General features: G+C 51.0%; 1 long non-coding RNA gene across 25 annotated transcripts in view; it reads right to left on the minus strand.

Moving 5' to 3' along the window:
• The window catches only part of LOC111095807, a 167,399-nt gene that overhangs the window by 32,040 nt on the left and 113,205 nt on the right, over positions 1-22,154 (minus strand). Inside the window, exons 9-10 of one of the 25 annotated variants that reach the window (XR_005359162.1) lie at positions 19,108-19,312; positions 15,540-15,734 (exon numbers count right to left, since the gene is read on the minus strand). The exons of 23 other annotated variants lie outside the window; for them this stretch is intronic. This is a non-coding gene — a long non-coding RNA (uncharacterized LOC111095807). Of the gene's footprint in view, positions 1-3,508; positions 3,746-15,539; positions 15,735-19,107; positions 19,313-22,154 lie in introns of those variants that run through there. One more of the 25 variants, XR_005359185.1, reaches the window with a different exon arrangement.

A 22,154-nucleotide genomic window follows, 5' to 3' on the forward strand; every position in this document is an offset into this window, starting at 1 on the left:
ATGACAATGTCCAGAGAAAACCAGAAGAGAGCAAATCTCAAAGACTCTTCTAGAAGTATACAGAAGATTTCCTTGCACCCCTCAGAAAAACTCTCCTTGTTCCTTGTACTTCATTGGCCTATCCTGACCAACTGTCAGCAGGGACTGGGATGACTTTAGACCAAATAGGTCAAACCAGGATCTGGGGGTGGGGCAGGGGGTGCCGCTTCTCCCTCTGGGTAGAAGGGGTAAGGCACTGGGTAAGACAGTATTCACTGGAGTAATAGTTGAGCAAACATGTAGAGAATGTTGAAATCAAAGCAAGTTTTAATTGCCAACCATGCTGTTTCAACCTGTCCTGCATGAACTGGGTCAATTCCTTTCTGTCTAATCCTAAAAACCAGATCACTGCCCAACCTCAAAGAATAAAGAATCAAACCAATTGCCCAGATAACAGAATGGCTGACAAGATGGTCCAAGTAAGACACGAGTTGCCATCCAGATGCCTTAACTCTTTCCTGGGATATCCATAAATGAACAGCCAGCTTGTCTGCGCCCCATGATCAGCGGCACCTCATCACTGCCATTTATTCATTCATTCTACAACTACCTACCTGATGCCAGGCACAAGCTAGAGGCAGGAGGTTCACTGGCAAAGCAAAGATACATTTCCTATCCTCTGGCTTTACCGTCCTTGTGGTGGACTTTATCATGTTTGTTGCTGGTTGGTTTAGCTGCGCACAAATATCCTTGCTGAGTTTGAGAGTCTCCAGCCTCATGTGTCAAACAGAAAACAGAATCTTGGTTGCCCAGTCTCCTTTGCAGCAGCGAGGACACAGATTTGTGACTCAGACCCCCCCCTAATCAGATTCACCCATAGGAGACCTCACTCTAGAGGGAGGAATTTGAGTAAGTGCATTGCCCAGAATCCACTGGTGCTGGTGAGGGTGGACATGGAGGTGTCCCGCTTTGGGGCAGAAGTGATAGCAGGATTGAGTTCCTGGCCCAGAATCAGTGGAGAGTGGCAGCAGCAGAAGAGGTTCCCTGGTGTCTGGTGTCTGGTGTCTGGGGTTTACCCTGTCAGTCTGGGTCTATGGTACAGGGAAGCATCTTGAGTCTAGTTCTCCAGCCCTCCCTGTGATTAGATGAGACACCCACGATCCTTCTACTAGATTCCTTTTCCTTTTCTGCTTAATCAGTCAGAGTCGTTCCTATTGCTTATGGCTGGGAACCCCAACTGATGCAGAAGCATGCCCCATCCATGGCGAAACCAACTCATCCTTAAGACCCAGACCAGGTAGCCCCTTCTCTGAATCCTCCCAAGCCTCATCAGGTCTAGTTTAGAACCTGGATCAGACTAGGCGCTCACTAAGTATTTGTTTCAATGTAATTATTGCCACTGTCTTTATTACTGACATCAAAAATCCACCAATGCCTGACTCCGATCTTAGCAGCATACATAGAGAATGGCCCATATTGTAGTCCCTACTTTCTGCAAAATCTGTTACCAGGTTCCCACCCATGGGCTCTAAGGCACTGTGGTCCCCACCAGAATGTTCCCTAAAATAACACAGGACTGTCCTCCGACCCCTGCCCAGTTCCCTAGTCACCTCTGATAGTCTTGCGTTTACTCCTCCCAACCAGTTGTTCCCATTTCTGCGCCACTCTACCCTCTGACCCTCTCAGCCCTGGGAAAATACCCATTCTTGGACATGGAGATGAAACCCCAAAAGCCCCTGAAGAGACATGCCATATGGGTTATGCTGCCAACCCCGAGGGTGTCCCCTATCCTGGCCAGCCCTGCACACGCATACACCCTACACGCACACAAACCCACACACACCCTCTCTGCAGGAAGAGCCAGAGGAAATAGACAAGCTTTCTGGAATCAATTTCACGCCCTTGGGCATGATAAACAACTAAGCAGAGAGCAGCACCCATCGAGGGAGCTAATGGCCTTGGGTATCTGAGTAATGCATCACTCCCTGAAAAAGAAAGGCTGACCTCAGACGCTCTCCCCATAACCACTTTTTCTCCATACCTTGCCCTACTTGGAGCAGACTCCCATAAGCCCCAGCTGTACTTTCCTGGAAACAGAAAGGACCTGCACTCCACTTTCCCCTGGGTAGCACACAGCCACTCATTGGCTGGGAGCCTGGAGATACTTAAGGCAGAAAGCACCTGACCCACCAACCTAGCCAAGAGTGCTACATTACAGATGGAGCCACACCACCAGGGTGCAAACCCCAGACCACTTCTCACTATCTGTGTGACCTTGGGCAAGCCACCTATATGGTACAAGCTTCATAAGGTCCTTGTGAGGATTCAATAAGATACTATTTGCAAAGGGCTTAGCACGGTACCTGGCACAAAGTCCTTAATAATCCTAGCTATTACTGTTTTTATCGTGAGCCCCTGTCATCAGCAAGTTCTTGGTTCATCTAACCTGAATGCTGCCCACTGCCTCTGATGGCCATAGCAGCTTGCTCTACTCCCAATGGTCGTGGAACGGAGCAGTCCCCAGTGCGACACAGTAGGAAAAGTCATAGTACCAGAAGCAGAAATGCTGCATCCAAACCTCATCTCAAGTCTGTAGCCATTATCTCTTTCTAGCTGTCAGCAGGAGACAGATTCTAAATACGTGATGACTAGCTGTGTGGATGAACGAGGGTCACTCTGCTTGCCTGAGCCACAGGCCATGGCAGCCTTGTTTGTGCAGTGGGAACGGAGCACGCCCCCACAAAGTCACAGCGAGGATGAAAATAAAGCAGTGACATCTAAGAGAGTGCCTGGGATGGCAGGTGACCAAAGATGTTAGCCGAATCTGAATCTGCTCAAATGCTCAGCAAGTGAGACTTAGTTCCCTGAGCATCCTCCACCTGACGACAAAGAATGACCCCGTTTCTATAACCTTCACCCCTATGTGTCTGACCCAGCAAGTTCCACCATGTTTCTTCAGCCCAAGGAGCACCGACTTAATGGTGAGACACCAACATCAGATTTCCCCAGAAGTAAGTAAAATCCCCACAGCTCTCTCCAGTAAAGTCAATGTCCAGGAGAGGGCTAGTGACTTCAGCCATTGACACGTGAACCATACTTTGCAGTTAACAAATGTACCATCAGTTAGTATCTTACCAAATACTTCCACTGGCCAGTTTTGCCAAAGGGGAAACCAGCTTAGATGGGGGAACCAACTTCCCCCAAGGTGGTAGAGAAGGTTATTAACTCACTTTGTAATCAGCCTCTCTCTTCACACCATTGGGCACCCTGTCCCCTGCCAGCATGTCCTCCCACACCAGCCCTGCAAGCCCTTTCAGATCTTCCAGCCCAATATCTGGCACATCTCCTGCATGGGGTAGGTTCCCAATAACTAATCATCTGATCTAATTATCAAATGTAATCCAAATACTTCAGTTCACCAATGGGGAAACTGAGGCAGAAACCAAAGAAGTGAAGAGCCCCAGGTCATGCAGCTGGATGGTGATGTGATGGATGTCACACTAACAGAAGAACAGGAGCCCATCCCAACCTGCATAAGCAGAAGAAGCCTGGAAGGTCATGTCATCAACGTCCTGTCCGGTCCTTCCCTGGTGATCAAGTCGAGTCCTCCCATTCAGACCTCGGAGGAGGAGAAACAAGGGGCTTCAGAGGCTGGATATAGCAGGCAAGATGTCCCTAAAATCCTCCCCTACCTATTCTATGCCCCTTTACAACATGACTTTGAGTCTCTCCCAATAAGAAATCAAGTCTATTTCCCCTCCTATTGAATGTGGGCTGCCTTGTGACTTATTTGGACCAACAGAGTTCAACAGATGTGATGGTATGCCAATTCCAAGGCTAGACCTCGAGAGACCTTGGGACTTTCCATGCTCTCTCAGAGCCCTGCCAGCACCATGTGAGCGAGCCTGGGCTAGTCTGCTGGAGGATGAGGATATGTTGAGAAGAGCCCAGTTGTTCCACCTGAGGGCCTAAACCCACCTATGGCCAGGTGACCCCCAGATATGAGAGTCCAGAGATCAACAGAGGCCTCAACCCACAGTCAACCGTAAGTATACAAGCCAATCCAGCCAAGACTAGAAGAACCACCCAGATACCCCCTAGACTCATGAGAAATCATAAATCTAATTGTTTCAAGTCACTGGGTTTTGGGTGGTTTGTTATAAAACACTAGACAGTAAATACACTAAACCTTAAGAGAAGACAAGTCATAGCCATGCATATGTCAGGGTTTATGCTCTAGCAAGAGCCTTGAAGAGGCAGGACCCTTTCTGTAAAGACCTTGACAGGGTTCCCACTTACTCTGCCCAGCCCCAGGACCAGTGGGATCAGTTCTAACTTTAGTCCTACTCCGCTCACTCATCTTGGCATCTGCGAAACCCCCACTCCATAGCAGCAGCATCCAGGAGGGGTAAAGACCCCAGTGTTCTGAACAGGGAGACTTGAAACTGTCCATAGCCCCAGAGGGTGCTCATCTCAGAGACAAAGCCCTGACAAAGCGCCAGGGTGGGATCTCAGTGGTGGAGAAGCATGCAGGGCCAGGCCTCCCCCAGTGCAGGGGGAGCAATCAGCCCCGGAGGAGCTGAGAAGGCCGCTTGACATTTGATGGGAGTCATTATCAGACACTTATTCCCAATCAGGGCTCAAGTGCCTCTGAGGACCCCTCTGCTGCCTTCTCATTCCAGGGAGCATTAATGGGAGGCGGGGAAGGGACACCCAACCCACACCCAGGTCTGGGCAACCTCATGACCCACTCCTCTGACTCTAGCTCTTTCTTCTCCTCCTGAGGCCCCCAGGAGCAAGCTACTGCAAGCCAGAGTGTGAAGAATGGAGACTCGAGAGTGGGGAACTTGGCTCCTGGGTCCTTGGAAAGACTGGGGCACAGGGAGGCTCAACAGGATGTGTGCAGGAAGGCTAGGTCAGAACTGAGATCCCTGCTGGACCCAAGAAGGGCTTTGTCTTCAGAGCTCATGGCTCTGGGGCTCCTAAGTCCGTGTACCGGGCAGCCACCTCCTCCTTCAGAGAGTCCTCCAGACACATACCAAAACTCCCTCCTTCTAGCCAGGCAGCCACTGTTATCTTGGGAGAGTCATGGCTCAGGAGTACAAAAGCCTTTTAAGGCTTTCCTCGCTCAGAGAAAGATCTTGGGCAAGCCACCTAACCTCGCCTGTTCTGGGAAAAGAACAATGATCCTTGCCCTACCTCTCTCTGCAGGAGGCTATTGTATGAATCCTATTCTTTAATGTATGGGAAAGCACTCAATAAACTGTGAAATAAGGGCTGGGTACAAGTGTTCCCAACTGGATCATTTTCACAACATAAGCAAGTTTAGATGAGCCAGACACAGGTACAGGACAGTAAGGGTGTGTATACGTGAGCTTGTGTGTGTGTGTACAGCTGTCTCACTGCATGCTATAGCACTCCAATACCAATATTTCATGGTTTGGGATTATCCATGGGTTTTCACCATCTATGTCTCTATTCAGGCAGTGAATCAACTGTATTGATGCGTTACAGTCAGAATGCAGAGGCATTTTTCCAGTTAAAAAAGAAAAGGAGTCAATAGCCTTACAGTGGGTTTGATAGGCGAGAGAAAGAACACACACACACACACACACACACACACACACCTATGTTCTCAAGGAACTTAAGGACTCAAATAACTGAATATAAAAAATAGAGAAAGACGAGGTTGGAGAGTCATGAAATAATGAGTCCTGAGAGCAGTCAAACCAGAAGGCTTCCTGGAGGAAGATATAAAGTCTGAGCTGGATTTTGATAGAAAGGCTGGGCATGCAGGCAGCAGGGAAAATGGTTTTGGGAGAAGGACAGAAATGGATCCGTTTCATGCATCCTGTCATCAAATAACAGTAGCTAGACTTCACCCTTGTAGAGCAGTTGAGGATTTACAAGGCTTTCCCACATGTATTTCCTCATTCGGGTCTCACTGCAGTCCTCTGAGCTAGACAAGTCAGTTTTTATTATCCCCATTTTACAGATGAGGGAACTGAGGCTCAGAAAAGTGATTTTCCCAGTGTCTCCAAGCTCGCTGGCAGTGGACCTAGTGAAAGCGCCCAGGGCTCCTGACTCCTACCTCGCCTGGCGCCTTTCCATGGCCTCTCTTCAATCCTACGCTGCACCATGTCTGCTTCCATCACCTCCTTGGGGACAGGGAGCTCTGGGTAACGGACTCTGAGCAGTGTTTGGGAGATCAGTCTAGGAGAGGGAGTGATGTCTCTAGGGTCAGGCAGAAATGAGGCCCTACTCACAGACCTAGACTTTGCCCTTTAGTCCTCTCTGTACCTTAGTTTCCACGCACCTAACAGACTATTATAAAGATGAGAAGAGGGAATGTCTTGGAAGCACTTAGCACCATGCCCAGCACATAGTATTTGCTCAATTAATTGCAGCCACCATCATTAAGCTCTTGGTTATTGGGTTATTATTGCTAATCAGAAGACTTTCTTCATGGCCATTTTGTACCAGTTTCTTTCTTCCAGGATAAATGGATCATTTAACACCCACACTGTGACCATTCATTACTGTCCAAGAAATGGTTCTTAGTGAGCACACACAGTACGCTTCTCCCTCCAGCCACCTGGCCCACGCACCTGGCCCGGAACCCGCAGCCCGGAGGGGCCCTGGGAGCACTTGCACACCAATGGGCATCAGGCCTGACCCTTCAGCCACCTGTTGAAATATATTTCAGTTGCCAGAGCTCTCATTTCTATTAAAAGTCCATTTGCCAAGAAAGTGGAAAGGTAATTATGAATCCCAGCCTTAAATCACTCTGCCGCTGAATTATTAAAGGGAAGAATTAAAAATAATCAGGCTTTTTCATTACACTTCATAGCAGGGAAATTAAAGGTGTAAGAATGTATTTTTTTCCTCGAATTTAAGTATTCATTTTAGAGATTTATAGGGGAGTTGAAATGATTCCCTGCATGCCCAGCTCTCCCTTTTATGAAAGGGGGAGCGGGGGGAAAAAAACCTTGTAAAATTAAGAGGGAGATAGAGCAAAGACGGGATTTAACATAAAGAACTACAACTGAGTGTTTTGCATTTTAATACATTTTTTTCTGCACAATTACACCATTGAGTGATATGGCAGAGAGAGATTAGGCTGCTGCTAATTTCAGATACTGGTTACGGAAATGGCAAGGGTGGGGGTGGGTCTCACCAGTCGTCGGGTCAGGAAGAGCATGCTGGGGCATCCGAGCTGGCTCCCCAGATCTCCAAGGCACTGGGAGGCAGGGCCCTTACAGCACCAAGCTCTTGTCACCCTCTTTTTTGGAGGGGAGAACAGGATGAGGGCCCCTGCTCGTTTCATAGAGCAGAAATCCAAGGCACCAAGAAAGGAGAAAGCAGCCTCCATAAGCCTGGGACCAAAATGGGAGAGGCACAGAAAAGAACTTCCCGACCAGTTTTCAGGTCTGGAAGAAGGTGGGAGAGAGAGAGAGATGGGGTGACTTTCCACTTACGCCCCTCCCCCCCACAACTTCCTCCCAAGGTGGAGCAGGAGAAATAGAACAGTCCAGTTAGGAGGAGACAGATGGGAGGGTTCTGGAAGGCCTTGGCCTCAGAACTGAATCCTGAGAGCCCCTGATGGATGAGGACAAGGACTGATGACCACCCTGCCTTCCCCAGTCCCAGCCAGTGGGGGATGCGACCACACTCCCCCCCACCCCCCAGGCAGCTGGCTAGCAGGTATAAACTCCTCCTATCCTGGCACCAGGCACAGACCCAGAGGGGATCCACCCAGGGAGGCTTCCGGGAGGAAGGGAGCGGGGAGAGAGGAAGAGTTTGCAGGCAGGCAGAGGCACCAGAGCACATTCGGCCTTCCGGCTCTGCAGCAGGTGGAGACCACCGAGCCCTCTCCCTGCTGGGGGCAGTTTGAGGACAGAACAAGAATCAGATGCCATCCACACACAGGCATCGCTGGCAGCAGCTGGGAGGTCCCAAATCAGACCCAGGGGAGGGTGCTAAGAGTGGGCTGGTCCCATCCAGATGTGCTCCAACAGCTGGCCTGCCTCCTTCTGGGGATGCCAAGCTGGAACACCTCTGTCCTGCGTCCCCTCCACCGACACAGGCAGTGAATGACTGGACCCGGGGGAGGGGGTGGGGCTCCCTTGATGGAGCCACTCAGCTGCCTGCCCCCTCCCCGGAGATGGTAATGAATTGCAGGGAAACGCGCTGAGAGGTGTCAGAACAATTTCTATTAAACATAATTTCCTAATGAAAAGGTTACGAGGGAGCCGGTGGAGCTAATCAGGATTGAATGCTCACTCTTACCCGCTCTGAGGGAGGGGGCTCGGAGGCCTGGTCCCTGGTTCCACCTGGTCTGGGCTGGAGGGAAGGGCTCTGGGCCTGGGAGAGGCCCTAACCTGCTTTCCACGCATCCATCTCAAGGCCTTGTCCGTGTCGGTTATTAGGAGCTCACAGGGTGCCAGGTACCTTGTTAAGTGTTTCCCACATATCCTATCCTCACAACATCCCTGCAAAAGTTGCCTATATGTCCCCATTTCCGAAATGAGCAAGCTGAGACTCTGAAAATTCAGGTGGCTTGGCCCAGGTGCCATCTCTGGCAATTAAGAAGCAAAACCGAGGTTCTAACCCGGATCTGTCTGATGGAAAGCCATAATGCGATGACCTCCTAGCTTCCCACCCTCCAGGCCCTGTCCTACTCCACGGCTGCAAAGTCCTTTGGAAGGGCAAGTGGGGCCCTAGAAATGGGGCGTGGTGGGGCAGAGGGCAGCAGAGTCTGCATCCTGCCCGGGTATCCTCCCTCCATCCAGTCTCCACTGATGATTTGCTTATCTGTGAGTAAAGGAACCGAGGTCATGTTCCAAGTGGTCCGGTGTCTCCTCAGCGGCCGGCACGGTGCCCTGCTGAGCCCGGAGGCAGGCAGCCTGTCGATGCAGCCCACTCACGGGGACGCACAGCCCTCTAGTCTGTATCTTGAGAACAGGAGGCGCTGGCCCCACGCAGACTACCCTCCCCTCCTCACCTCTGGTCCCAGAGAGTGTCCCCCGACACAACTTGATGGTGAGCAGGGATCCTGCCTCTTTACTGTCCCCTCACCCTGGATCTCAGGGGCTAAACTGCTACATCACGGCTGTGCTGAACACGGGGCCGATGCGGCAAAAAGGAAGAAAAACCAAAGGGCTTTTTCAGAATGTTCACAGATTCTCCCTAAGCCCTCAATTATAAACTCGTTAAAAATGGCCTTGGCCTTTCCTGGTGGAGGTGGATGGGGGATGGGGTAAGAAGGGAAGTAGATCCAACACCGAGTGGCAGTGAGCCCTATTCTCTTTTCAGAGGCTCCTGATACCACCAAAGCCCAGTTGGGGACAGTTTCAGGAACACGGGGCCTTTGCTCCACCCAGAAGCTTCTGCAGCTGTTGAGACACCTCTTTGTGGGTGGGGGGATATTCCAGATGTGCCATTGGGGACAGAGGCAGGCCCTTAAAGTCCTCTAGGAAGCTAGCCACCACCCCTAGATCCTTGTGAGAGAAGGGGCTGAGCTGTGGAGGGGCCCAGATCACAGATTCTCCTCCCCCCTCCCATCTGTGCTCACCAGGCAACCCCCCTGCTCCTCCCCATCCAGTCTTCCCATCCCCCACCCCGGGGCAAGGAGCCCCAGGTTCTGCACCCTGCCTCCAGCAGGGGTGCACCTCCCCATCCCTCATTACGATGAAGCTGTCACTGGCTGCCAGTGCCTGCCTTCCTGGGACCTTCAAAGCCAGGAGTAGCATGAAATATGCAGCCGCCTTCCTGGCTTCCAATTCCCGCTCAGCCCCCCCACCCCCTAATGGCTCTGTGCAGATTAAACTTGGATGTTACAGCTCTGGCTGAGAACATCCAACACTTACATTCTCCAGAAACACTGGAGGCCGCCTCTGCCCCTAGGCAAGAGGAGCTCATTCCCAGGGTGTCTGTGGCGCCGCCCCTCCAAGCCTCCCAAGACAAGCTCCCCCTGAGGCCATCTCCTGGCTGCCAGTGCACCCCTTAGACTGAAGGCTCCCTACAGGGCCAGCTAGGTTTTTGCTGAAAACAGCAGTGGTTCTCCAAGTGGGGTCCCTGGACCAGCTGCATCAGCATCGCCTGAGAACTTGTTAGAAATACAAATTTGCAGGCGCTACCCTAGATTTATTGAATCAGAAATTAGGGGCAGGTCTCAGCAGTTTGGGGATTAGCAAGCCCACTGGACAATTCTGATTCAGGGTTAGGCCTGAGAGCAGCTGAACTAAAGACCTGCTCAACCAGCATCCAGTCACCCTTGACAGAGAAAGCTCCCTAGAGCCCCAGGGCTGTGCTAAGGCAGGCGGGGAAGAAAGATACCATGTCCCCTGCACCAGGCTGGCTGTCCGTGGCCAGTATGAGAGGCAATAATCAAGGACCACTGCAAAGCCAGCCTGAGGATCCTGGACAGAGAGGGATAGCCAGATGCTACAGGGAAAGAAGGTTCTATGGAGGAGGGGAATTTAACTAATTGGGGCCAAGAATTTTTTTTAAAAATACATTGAGACCAAATGCAAATCAGAATCATAATGAGATATCACCTCACACCTATGAGGATGGCTACTATTTAAAAAAACAAAGATGAAAGCAAAATTAAAAAAAAAAAAAACAGAATAACAAGTGTTACGGTAAGGATGTAGAAAAATTGCAACCCTACACCCAGCTGGCTGGAAATTAAAATGGTGCTACCACTATAGAAAATAGTATGGAAGTTCCCCCTAAAAACTACAAATAGAATACCACATGAGCCAGCCATCTCACTTCTGGGTATATATCCAAAAGAACTGAAGCCGGGCCCCCAAAGGGATATTTGCCCATCCATGTTCACATCAGCAATATTCACAACAGCCAAGGTGTGTGGAAGCAATCCAAATATCCACTAATGAATGATCAGGTAAATAAAATGGGGTGTATCATCCAATGGAGTATTATTCAGCCTTAAATAGGAAGAAAATTCTGACACATGCTGCAATATAAATGATCTTGGAAGACCTATGCTAAGTGAAATAAGCCAGTCACAAAAGGACAAAAACTGTCTGACTCCACTTATATGAATGAGGTACATAGAGCAGCCCGATTCCCAGAGAAATCTGGGATGGTGGAATGGTGGCTGACGGGGATGGGGAAGAGGGAATGGGGAGTTGTTGTTTAATGGGTGTGGAGTTTCAGTTTGACAAGATTAAAAAGTCCTTGAGATCTCTTGAACAATAATGTAATTATAATTAAAACTATTGGACCATACCCTTAAAAATGGTTAAGATGACAATTCTGTGTTATGTGTATTTTACTATAATCTTTTAAAACTTTTAAGTAATAACTGGAGCTGAAATGTGGACAGGGGGATCCCTGGGTGGTGCAGCGGTTTGGCGCCTGCCTTTGGCCCAGGGCGCGATCCTGGAGACCCGGGATCGAATCCCACGTCGGGCTCCCAGTGCATGGAGCCTGCTTCTCCCTCTGCCTATGTTTCTGCCTCTCTCTCTCTCTCTCTCTCTCTCTCTCTCTCTGTGTGTGTGACTATCATAAAAAAAAATGTGGACAGGAAAGGGGACGATAACTCCAGCAAGCCTCAAGTGTGCATGCGTCCATTTGCCCACATACCCTCCACCTGAGAGAGGAACAGAGCAGCATGACCATCCCATTTTAGGAGGAGATGAGCCAGAGAGGAGGGGTGATTGGCCAAGGTCTCAACACAGTGAGTGGAGAGCTGGGGCTGGGGCTCAGCTCCTGACCCCAAGCTGGTAAAGAACTCTCGTAATAAAGAGTTGCCAGGCGGTGGGGGGGGGGGGGGGGGGGGGCGCCCCGGTGGCCCAGTGGTTTGGCACCACCTTCAGCCTGCATGGAGCCTGCTTCTCCCTCTGCCTGTGTCTCTGCCTCCCTCTCTCTCTCTCTCTCTCTCTCTCTCTCTCTCTGAAATAAATAAATAAATAAATAAATAAATAAATAAATAAATAATAAATAAATAAATAAAATCTTAAAAAAAAATTGTCCGGGCCCTGGAAGCTGCAGGCCTGCGCTGTGGCCGACTCTCAAGGAGCTGAGGGTGGTATTGCGGGGCCCTGGGGTTGGGCTGGAGGGGTGAGACCATGGTGTACATCCTGGTATTGTACCTGCTGTTCCAAAAAATCATTAACAGCCCTCCTTTCATTTTCAGCAATGTCGCAGTTTGGAAGGCAGGTAATATTCACCCCAACTATAAGTCACTAGAAAATAAAGGAGCAGAGAGTGGAATGGAATTTGACAGGAAAGAGGAAACAGCCCAGCTTCTTGGGGAGAAGAGGCCCTACAAGGATCTCAGAAGGCCCCTCTGACTGTGAGCAGTAGATCCAACTGAGAAAGGAGGGAGGGGACAGAGGCTGTGGTCTGGGTCAGTAGACTGGGACACATGGGCGTTCCTGGGGATGCCCAAGGAACATCACATACCTTCTTCTGGCTGCCATGCTCCCCCAACCCCTTCTCCATCTCACCCCTGGGCTCTCCACGTGGAACACAAGAGCAGACCCCTCGGTAGGAACTGGCCATGGGTTCTCTTCCCCCTCAAGCTTTCCCCAGTGCCTGGCTTTGGGCCAAGGCAAAGTCCAGACCATCCTATCAGCCCATCTCAGCCTGGGCCAGTCTCTCTCCTTCAACGCCCCCTTAGTCCCCAACTCACCCCTCCTGACATTACAAAAGCCCCATGTCCTCACCCCTGCAGCTGTTCCTCCAAACCTTTCTTCTCTAGGACCCTCTCCTTCTAACTTTCCCAGCTTCACCAGCGCATAGCCAGAGGCTTATATTTTACTCCAAGCAACTCCACCCGGTATCCTTGCAATCTGACCTCTCTGAGCCTCCAGTTTCTCAGCTCCAACAGGGACTACACCCCCCACCCAGAGTGCTGTGAGGCTTCAATGGGATGAGCACGTGAGGGGCCTCTGGATGGTAGTATCACGTCTGATACTTCCTGCAGCCTTCAGCACTCCTCAGCATTTACGCACAAACCAGCCACCTGCTTTGCCTCTGTGAGAGTTCCCTCCTCCATGAGGAGTACCCTGCTCTCTTCTTCCTCCCCCACACAGCATGCACAATGGACTAGAGGCTTGAGGAGACCGGAGTCAGAGACACACGGCAGGTGGAGAGCAATGGGCAGGAGCCACGGCCTGCCCACCTCTGTCCTTTGCCTTTGCAAAGTGATAACAATGTCTTCTCCAAAGACTTCCCCCCACTGAGGGATGTTGCCATTGCTAACTTTGACATGAATTTTCTGATCCTTGGCAGTGAGGGAGGTTGGAGCACATGGCCAAGTTCCAGTGCCTGCCACAGATGCTCAGCCATGTTTATAAGGAGGGAGAAGGGAGGAGGGAAGGAAGAGCCAGTCTGCACAACCCCACATTTTTAGAGCTCTGGTTCAGTCTGAGATGAGGGTGAGGGGCGAAGTGAAATGCTAGGGTTGAGGTTACCCCTGAAGGGAGCGTTAAGATTCATCTTAGGAAAAGGACAGGGTTGGGCTGAACCTCAGATTTGTATTGGCTTCCGGTGTGAGTTCTGTCTGGCTAGAGCTCTGGGTAAGAGGAGCTCCAGGGTACAGGCCATGATTATTCCTAGCACTAAGACTTGAACTAAAATTCATCTTAGAGTTAGATATGTCTGAGGACTCTGGGATTTGTAGTAGGGGATCAACGCTATGGGCTTGGGCAGCAGCTCTGCGGGTGACAAGCTGTACAGTGCCAGGTGGGTCTGAGGCCAGCACCGTGGACAGCTCCAAGGAAAGCGCCTTGGTGAGCAAAGGAGCCCCTGAGGTGTCCCCACCTGCCTTGCCCCACCATCCCCTCCAATGACATCATGGCTCTGACCTATTTACCCAGTACTGACCCCTGAGAAGACCAAGATAGCAACCATATCCTCTCAAAGAGTTTGTGTCTCCCATCTTAGGGTCTTTGCCTTTCCTTCAGAATCATCAGACCCTACATCCTCTGGGCCTGGAATCTAGATTTTAACTGAGAAACCTCTGGTTTGGGCCATTACAAGATGATCATTTTCCTAAAAATCAAAGTTTTCCAAATTCTACTCTTGATAGCCAGATTCTCTCTACTCTGATGACATAACTCATTCCTCTGATCACTCTTCCCCACAGGAAAATCAGAGAGACTCCCCCCAAGTCTTTTCCTCTTATCTTATTTTCCCCTCATTTCCTGAGCCCTACGGGGTAGGATGGGACCCAGGTGAGGCCCTCAGTTAGGTGCACAGTAGAGAGCCCACAGAGGCAGGCAGTGTGCAAGGGTCCAGATTTCTACCCACTACTGGCCAGACTAAGAGCTGCTCTCCCCCTCTACAGCCCCAGACACCTCCATCATGGAAAAAATCTATATGGAACAGGGACCTGTTGAAGGACCCCATATGCTGTATCTACCAGCTCCTGGCCCTGGGAGATCCCAGAGAAAACTTCAGAGGTCTTCGACCTCAGACTGCCAATCCACCCCCACGGAGTTAGGGGTAAGGTCACTGACATGAACTAAGCACCTATTATTTGCCTACATGAACTCACTGAATCATCAAACCAACCATGCAGATTCGTGGGTGTGACCATCCCATTTCTACAGATGAAGAGACTGAGGCTCACTAGCAAATAGTAAATCTGGGATTTGAACCCAGGTCTGCTGGCCCAAAACCCATACTTTTTCCACACCACGAACTATGGTTGTTAAGGAGGCCTTAAAATCAACGTAGGGACAAGAACTCTTTGCCTTCTTGTCAGATAACCTCATAGGGTCACTAAATCTGGCACGAGTGTGGCCTATCCGTGTGCCCTGGGTGTCCTGAGTCTGGGAGAGACCTCAGAAGAGATCCAGAAGGTGATCCCCTTCTGGGCCCAGAAGCTTCTGTGGGCTACCTCCTAGTGGGCAGTAGGTTCGCACGATGGTCATGCAGTTAAGTGGTATGGTTTCTTCTGATCGCTTCTCCAGGGAACAGATGTTCACATGGTATAGATACAGCCTAAAATTATCCCCTAGGGAGGGGAGGTAGAAAGGTCTATGAGCCCCTGAATGTAGCGCTGGGGATCTATCCCATTCATCCCTCGGTGGTCACTGGGGCTGGGGGCAAAGGTGTTCCTCGAGAGCAGGAAGGTACAAGTCTGGGAAGGCTCTGGGGGAGCGGCGAACGGAGCCTGGCTCCCCTCCTGTCCCTCTGTAGTAATTAACAGGCCTTTGTTCCTGTCCCTGATCTCGTCTGGCAGAGCCTTAATCATCCTCTTCCCTGCAATGAGCAGCCTTCTCATTAGGGCCTTAAGAACCTCTATTATAAACATGTAAATGGAACTCAACGAGGAGGGAAATATTTGACTGCTCCAATTTCCTTTGTGCTGCCGCCAGCTTTGGGCTGCGCACGCCTGTGATTTCACTGCTCAGCAGCCCAGCGCCAGCACGATGCCCCTACCGCCCTGTCACACAGCTCCATCTTCTCCTATCGGAATTTAATTACCTTCTCTGGTGAATGTTTGGAGAACCTCTCTCCATCAATTGATTCTGAAGTCCGATTTTTATTCCAAGATACTTAATGGCACTTGGGCTGATGGCAGCCTGGGAGCAGGTGGACCGGGCGTGTGGGGAACGCTTTCACAACGGGGTTAGCAAGGGTCATCGGAGTTATTCCCCTGCCTCCGAGCAGGTCAATATTTCAGCCAGAGAAGCACACTCCTGAAGGTCTGGACTGGAAGTTCCTCTTGATGTCTGCCTGACACTGGATTTTTCCCCCCCATTTTAGTCCTTGATGAAAAAGGAAGAGCACTATTAGGTAGAAAGCTGATCCAGGGCAGCCCGGGTGGCTCGGCAGTTTAGCGCCGCCTTCAGCCCAGGGTGTGATCCTGGAGACCCAGGATCGAGTGCCACATCAGGCTCCCTGCATGGAGCCTGCTTCTCCCTCTGCCTGTGCCTCTGCCTCTCTCTGTGTGTGTCTCTCATGATTAAATAAATAAATCTTTTAAAAAACAAACCAAAAAAAAAGAAAGCCGATCCATTGCCTAGGAAAGCAGCTGATGATACGATCAGCATTTCCTTCCACAGCTATGATGGCTCTTCCCTGTCGTGGGCAAAATGGAGACTCACTCCCTGGGGGCCCAAGAACCCCCACCCCACCCCCTCATGCTGAGTCTTTCGTGCAGATGTCTTCATATGCCTGAGTCCTCTTTTATGCTAGAGATGCCAGAGATGCTTGTCCCCACTTGCCTTCTTTCTGAAGCTTTGTCCAATCTACATTTCCTTTCATTCTTCAAAACCCAGATCATTTCCCCTTCACAAAGTTGTCCCATACCATTAAGCCATATCCATCCCCCCTACCACCACCAACTTCAGAGCACACTGTCTGCTGCTATTTGTCCATTTAATGGGTGTCACCTGTGCGACAGGTCCCTGTTGACCCTTAGCTGGTCACATGAATAAGTTGCATCCATCTCCCCAATTTGGATGAATTACTCCAAAGTGTCTTTCCTGGAAAGTGGATACTGTGTCCTCACAGCCCTGAGCACACAGCCTGGAACAGCCTACCACCAGAAAACTAGGTCGCTGAGTTGGCTGGTAGGTGGGGAGATGCACTGATATACTGGTTAGAGGATTGCTAGTTATGAGGTGATGGGTCAGTGGATGAGTAGGATTATGGTGGATGGACTGGTTAGAAGGTTGCTGGGGTAGTGGGGTAATGGGAGCATGAGTGTGCCAGTTACGATCCTACTGCCTGTCTCCTCCTGATTGCCTGTGATCATGGCTGGACCCATACATTTCTCCTTGACCAGCTGGCTGTGTTAAGCTTTGTCTAAGGGGCTAGAACACTGCGGGATGAAGGGGCTTCTCTTCCAGGTCCCCACAAAGAGGCGTCCTTCAGCACACTGCCTCCTCCACACAGCACACAGCACCCCTTAGAAGGCAGCTTTCTAGAGAGTTCAGTGGCACCTCAGCAAATTCTCCTGCCATCCAGTCAGTGGGCCTTGCTGTACCTTCCTTTAATGGGGTCATGATGTCAGCCCTGGGTGTGTATATGCAGGGGAGGCTCTTTGGGATTCATCGCTCCTTCTGATGCTCTGCCTCAGCCCCAGAGGTAGTGGCCATTCTCCATATCTGCTATTCCTATGTTTCTTTCTCTTTTTTAAAGATTTTATTTATTTATTCATGAGAGACACAGAGAGAGAGAGGCAGAGGGAGAAGCAGGCTCCCCAGAGGGACTCGATCCCAGGACCCCGGGATCACAACCTGATCCAAAGGCAGAGCTCAATCACTGAGCCACCCAGGTGCCCTGGTTCCTAAGTTTCATTAGAGGAGGGAGACAATCCCCTGTTACAATTAGTAGGTAAACCTTAGTAAGTTACCTCCTGTTATAGTTAATAATTTTTTATCTTAAACCTTTCTTGCAAATATTACTGTATGGTTTCTAGCTCCTGATTGGACAGTGGGGTAGTGGTTGATTGGTGAGCTAGTTGAGCCAGTTGGTGGGGTGATAAGGTGGTGGAAGAAAAGGTTGGTGGACTGGTTGGTTGGTGGGTGGGTTGGTAGATGCATAGAAGATTGCTGGGTTGGTGGTGTGGCATGGTGTAGGGTCATATGTTGGTTGGTGGTTGGTGGATTGGCTTGTAGGATAATGGCTTGATTTGCAGGTTGGTGGATTCAGGGGGTTGATGGCTTCACTGGAGTGTCAGCTAGTAGGTCAGTTCTTTAGGATATGGGATTAGCATCGTGTCAGAGGGAAAGATAAGCCCCAGGGAGGCCCTTACAGTGTCAGTGAGTCTCAGTATCAGTATCTGCCTGACCCAAAGGGGCCCAGCCTTCCCCCCAAGCTGGAACCTTCACAGCCATGCCATGATTACTGGAACAGCTCTGCAAAAAGAAGCAGCAGCCTGACGAGGAGGCTGCTGGCGAACACAGAAAGCGGCCCTAGGGGATAACAGGCATTCAGGCTGGCCTACATCCTTCTACCAGCCCATGCTGGGCCCCCTCTGCTCGTACAGGCTCTGGCAAAGCCCCCCAAGCTACCATCTGATTACCTAGCCCCCAGAGGGCTTTCCAGAATGGGGACTGAAATTCATTGTCCTTCAGGATGGATTTGTGCCTCTGCCTCATGAAATTTCTGAAGACACTGACCCCAAGGCATGGACATCCTTCAGGTGATGGGCCACCCTTCTACCCTATCCAGATTGGAATTTTTCCAGCACATTCCCCTACCATTCTGTCCACCAGAACTCCCAGACCCCCTTCCTCTGTTCAATCCCTGCCACCCGCATTCAGCTCTCCCTCTGCCGCACCAATCCATCTCACATCTCCCTCTTCTGGATTGTTCTTGAGACTAGGCTGAAACCCAGCAAGGCTAGGTCCCCTTCTCCACAGCCCTCCCTACTCCCTAACCACCCCCCTAGGTCCCCACCCCAATGCCCTGTAGGTGGCCTGGCCCACACCCCAGACAGAGCCACCAACACATTTCCAAATTGCATCTTTCAAGAATCAGAAAAACAGATTTCAAAAGGAAATTGCTTTTTCCCCTGCTCAGTCTAGATGGACTACTTGTTACTTGCACTTTTCCCTCCCTCACAATCTCAGGGAAAAATGAGATCATGTCTAAAGCTTTTCTCTGTGTTGGGGCCAGTCATTATCCCTCCTGAGGCCTGTAGGCATCAGAAAAGGCCACACCCTGGGGGGGGCGGGCAGGCACCCCAGCTTCCAGCCCTGTGGACAGGCTCTATTTCCAGAGCCTCCCAAGCCCATAGGCCAGGCCCCAAAGAGGCAGGGGCAACACAGATAGAGGTAGGGGGCTCAGAGGCAGAGAGCAGGGCTGAGTTGGGACAAATCTGTGAAGTGGCAGGTTGGCTGTTTCCCAATGCACAACCCACCTCCACCCCCCTACTGTATTCATAAGCTCACATGCTACCACCACCCTGCTGGCCCTTTCCAGGGCTTCTCCAGTCACTGCCCTGTGGGCCCACTCCCCATCCCACCCCAGCTTCAGGTTAAGGCAAAGCACCTAATTATCCCCATCATGCAAAGAGCACATGTGCCAGGCCTCTGAGGCCTCAGGAGAGCACTGGCCTGATCCAGCAGGCCCAAGTTCCAGTCCTGCTCAGAAAGCTTCTTCCCCCCCTCTCCACCTCCATCTCCTCACCTGGACGGGGTAGGCTGAGCCCTACACTACAGCTCAGAGGTGAGGTCAGCTTTGATGCAATGATGCATGGCAAGCACCTGGGAAAGTGACAGCCTCGTATTTCCTGACCACTTGTGTCATGCCACACACTGTGCTGAGTGTCTGAAACACTTGGTCTCATTTTGTCTTCACAAGAACCCTGCAGGTAGGTCTGTTATCATCTCACCTGAAAAGGAGGTATCACAGTTCAGAGAGGCAGTGGAACTGCCTAAGATCACACAGCACACAAGGCACAGAGCCAGGCCTCAAGTCCTCGTTCCTGACCTTCATGCTGTCAGGTGCTATTCTGTATTTTTTAAAAGAAAGCCTTTGGGGAAACTATCATTCAAAGGAATAAGTGAAAGATGAATTTCAGGCTCTGCATATATGGAGGAAATACAGGGGTGGGAAGAAACATCTAGAATTCTTAAATTACAATAATAGTGGCTAACACTTGCTGAGCACTGACTATATGCAAGTACTCTTCTGAATTCTTCATCATATAAATTATCTAATCCTTACAACAATCCTGTGGGATAGGTACTATTTTTTCTAATATGCAGATGGGGAAACTGAGACACAGAGAAGCCACAGAACTTGTTCAAAGGCACATGACCAGTTGGCCACTACGCCTTACACCCCCAGTGCTGGCACCAAGGAAGCTGCCTCCCCTACTGTAGGCTCCTCTTCTCAAACCCAGGGGGCGGGGGAACCATGGAGTGAGGTGGGGCTAAGGGTCAGAGTGAGAACTCCAGATCCAGGGAGGGTGGGCATGCCTCTGCCTCTAGCTTTCAGGCCAAAGTCCCCTGCTCTCTTGGTCACACCTGCTCCCCTACCCTCAACTGTCTGGTTAGTGTGGCACAAAGCCAAGGTACTGACGGTGGCAGGGAGGGTTCAAGGGAGAGAGACATAGGCATGCCTGTGGCACACGGCTGTTTGGGCAGCACCTCTGCCTGGTTCTTTCCACCCCACACCCCACCCCAGCCATCCAACCACGCCACCTTGAGTGTCCCCTGCTTCTGGCCCTCTGTGCCAATTGCTCCTGCCTCCCCCATACGCATCCATCCCTTCTGGCACCAAACTTCGGATGCAGGGGTCGCCCCAGCCACTGTGATAGGAGGCCAACAGCCAAAGGGGCAGTGACTTTATCTGCAAATGAGGCTGTGAAGTCCAAGACTGTCTAGGCAGGGCCAGGGAGAAGGAACTTATCAAGAGACAGCAGACTGGTGATAAAAGTCTGTCTGAGGCTGATCAAATCATGCTGACTCTTAAAGAGGGCCTGTCAGGAGGAGTAGCAACAAAGGACTGTCCCCCCATGCAGGACGTCTGTCACCCTCCTCTTGTTCTCTCTGGGGTATTTTCCATCTCTACTCCGTCCTCTGGTCAGAGCTAGCCCTGCCCCAGCCCCCACCCCACACACACCTCTACAGGCATCCACTATGCTGCCACAAGATCTTGAAGCACTTTGAAAGAAAGCATCTGCCTTCAGGTCAGGTCATGATCCTGGGGTCCTGGGACTGAGCCCCGCATAGGGCTCCCTGCTAGTGGGGAGCCTACCTCTCTCTCTCCCATCCTCCCCTGCACTGCTCGTGCTTGCTCTCTCCTTCTCTCAAATAAATAAAATCTTTTTTAAAAAATAAGATTAAACATATAAATGGACCATTTCCTCAAAGCAAAAGAGTGGCGGGGCCTCATCTTCAGCCACGGGATGGGGAAGCTGGTCCACAAGTGACACAAGGAGGAGGCAGGTGGCAAAGCCCCAGAGATGGAGGCGATAGTGTTCACAGGTAGTGTCCGAGAGAGACTCCAGAGAGAGACCTGAGAAAACCTGGGTCCCCAGCAGCTTCTCAGACTTCTGGGCCAGAAACATTCCATTTTCTATTAAAAACAGTTGAGACACAAGGAGAAGAAAAATAGAATAACAAGGTGAGCTCAGAGGGGCAGCTTTAGTACTCAGAAAATTTCACAAAATTAGCGCTGGGCATGGGGGCAGCCAAAACCATTCCCAGAAGGGAAGACTAACAAGATCTGTGACGAGCCCCTTAGGATCCGTGAGATAAACACTTAGCACAGGAAAACAGGAGGTGTTGCCCTATTTTATTCATTGTGGTCTCCACAGCATGTGGGATGGGATCCGGCACATAGTAAGTGCTCAATAAATACACTGAATAAATAAATGAATGAACACTGGTGTCTCAACACAAGCTAAGGTTCTTCTGGTACTTAGGCCTGAGGACAAAACAGTATCATCTGTGGGCTGTCCTAAACGGGCCATGGAGTAATGTGGTGGGGAATTCATTCATTCATTCACTATTCATTCATTCATTCACCCCGCTAGCTCCTGCTCATGAGCACAACTCTAGCACAGATCAGTGAACGAGATATAGAAATCCCTACCCTCAGGGAGCTTCCACTGCATGGCAGGAGACAAACGGTGAAGAGACATAGCTGAGTCACTGGTCTGGTACAAGGGGACACGGATCAGGGAGGAAAAAGATGGTTGAGGGATGGGCTAGAGTGACATTTCCGCAGAGACTTGAGGGAGGTGACACAGTGTGCCAGGAGGCCACCTGGGGAAAGTAAGAGCTCAGAGGCCCCAGGTGGAGCCCGCAGGCATGTGGGGTCAAGGTGGCCAGCACGCATGAGCCAGGCACGAGCTGGGAAGGCCGAAGAGCAGCTGCGGCCAGGTGGGGTCAGAGTGACTGTGCTGAGCAGAGACCGCAGAGGGACATGGGCAGGGCAGGAGGCCGTGCAGAGGCCACACACAGAGTGGGCACAGACAGGGTGGCAGCAGACGGTGGAAGTGCTCGGATTCCAGATGGATTTGGGGGTTTAGCAGGCAGGATGTCCTGATGGATCAGGGATGGGGTATGAGGAAAGGAAGGGAGTGGGGTGTCTCGCAGGGCCCTCAGGGAGCCTCCACACCAAACACGGGGGATTTGGGGGTTTGGTGCATGGCTTCTCATCCCCTCCACCCACGGCACAAGCTGTGTTCAGAGCAACCCCCCAGACTGGGCTCAGCACAGGAG

Source organism: Canis lupus, chromosome 5 (genome assembly GCF_011100685.1).
Source record: "Canis lupus familiaris isolate Mischka breed German Shepherd chromosome 5, alternate assembly UU_Cfam_GSD_1.0, whole genome shotgun sequence".
NCBI classification, from domain to species: Eukaryota; Metazoa; Chordata; class Mammalia; order Carnivora; family Canidae; genus Canis; species Canis lupus.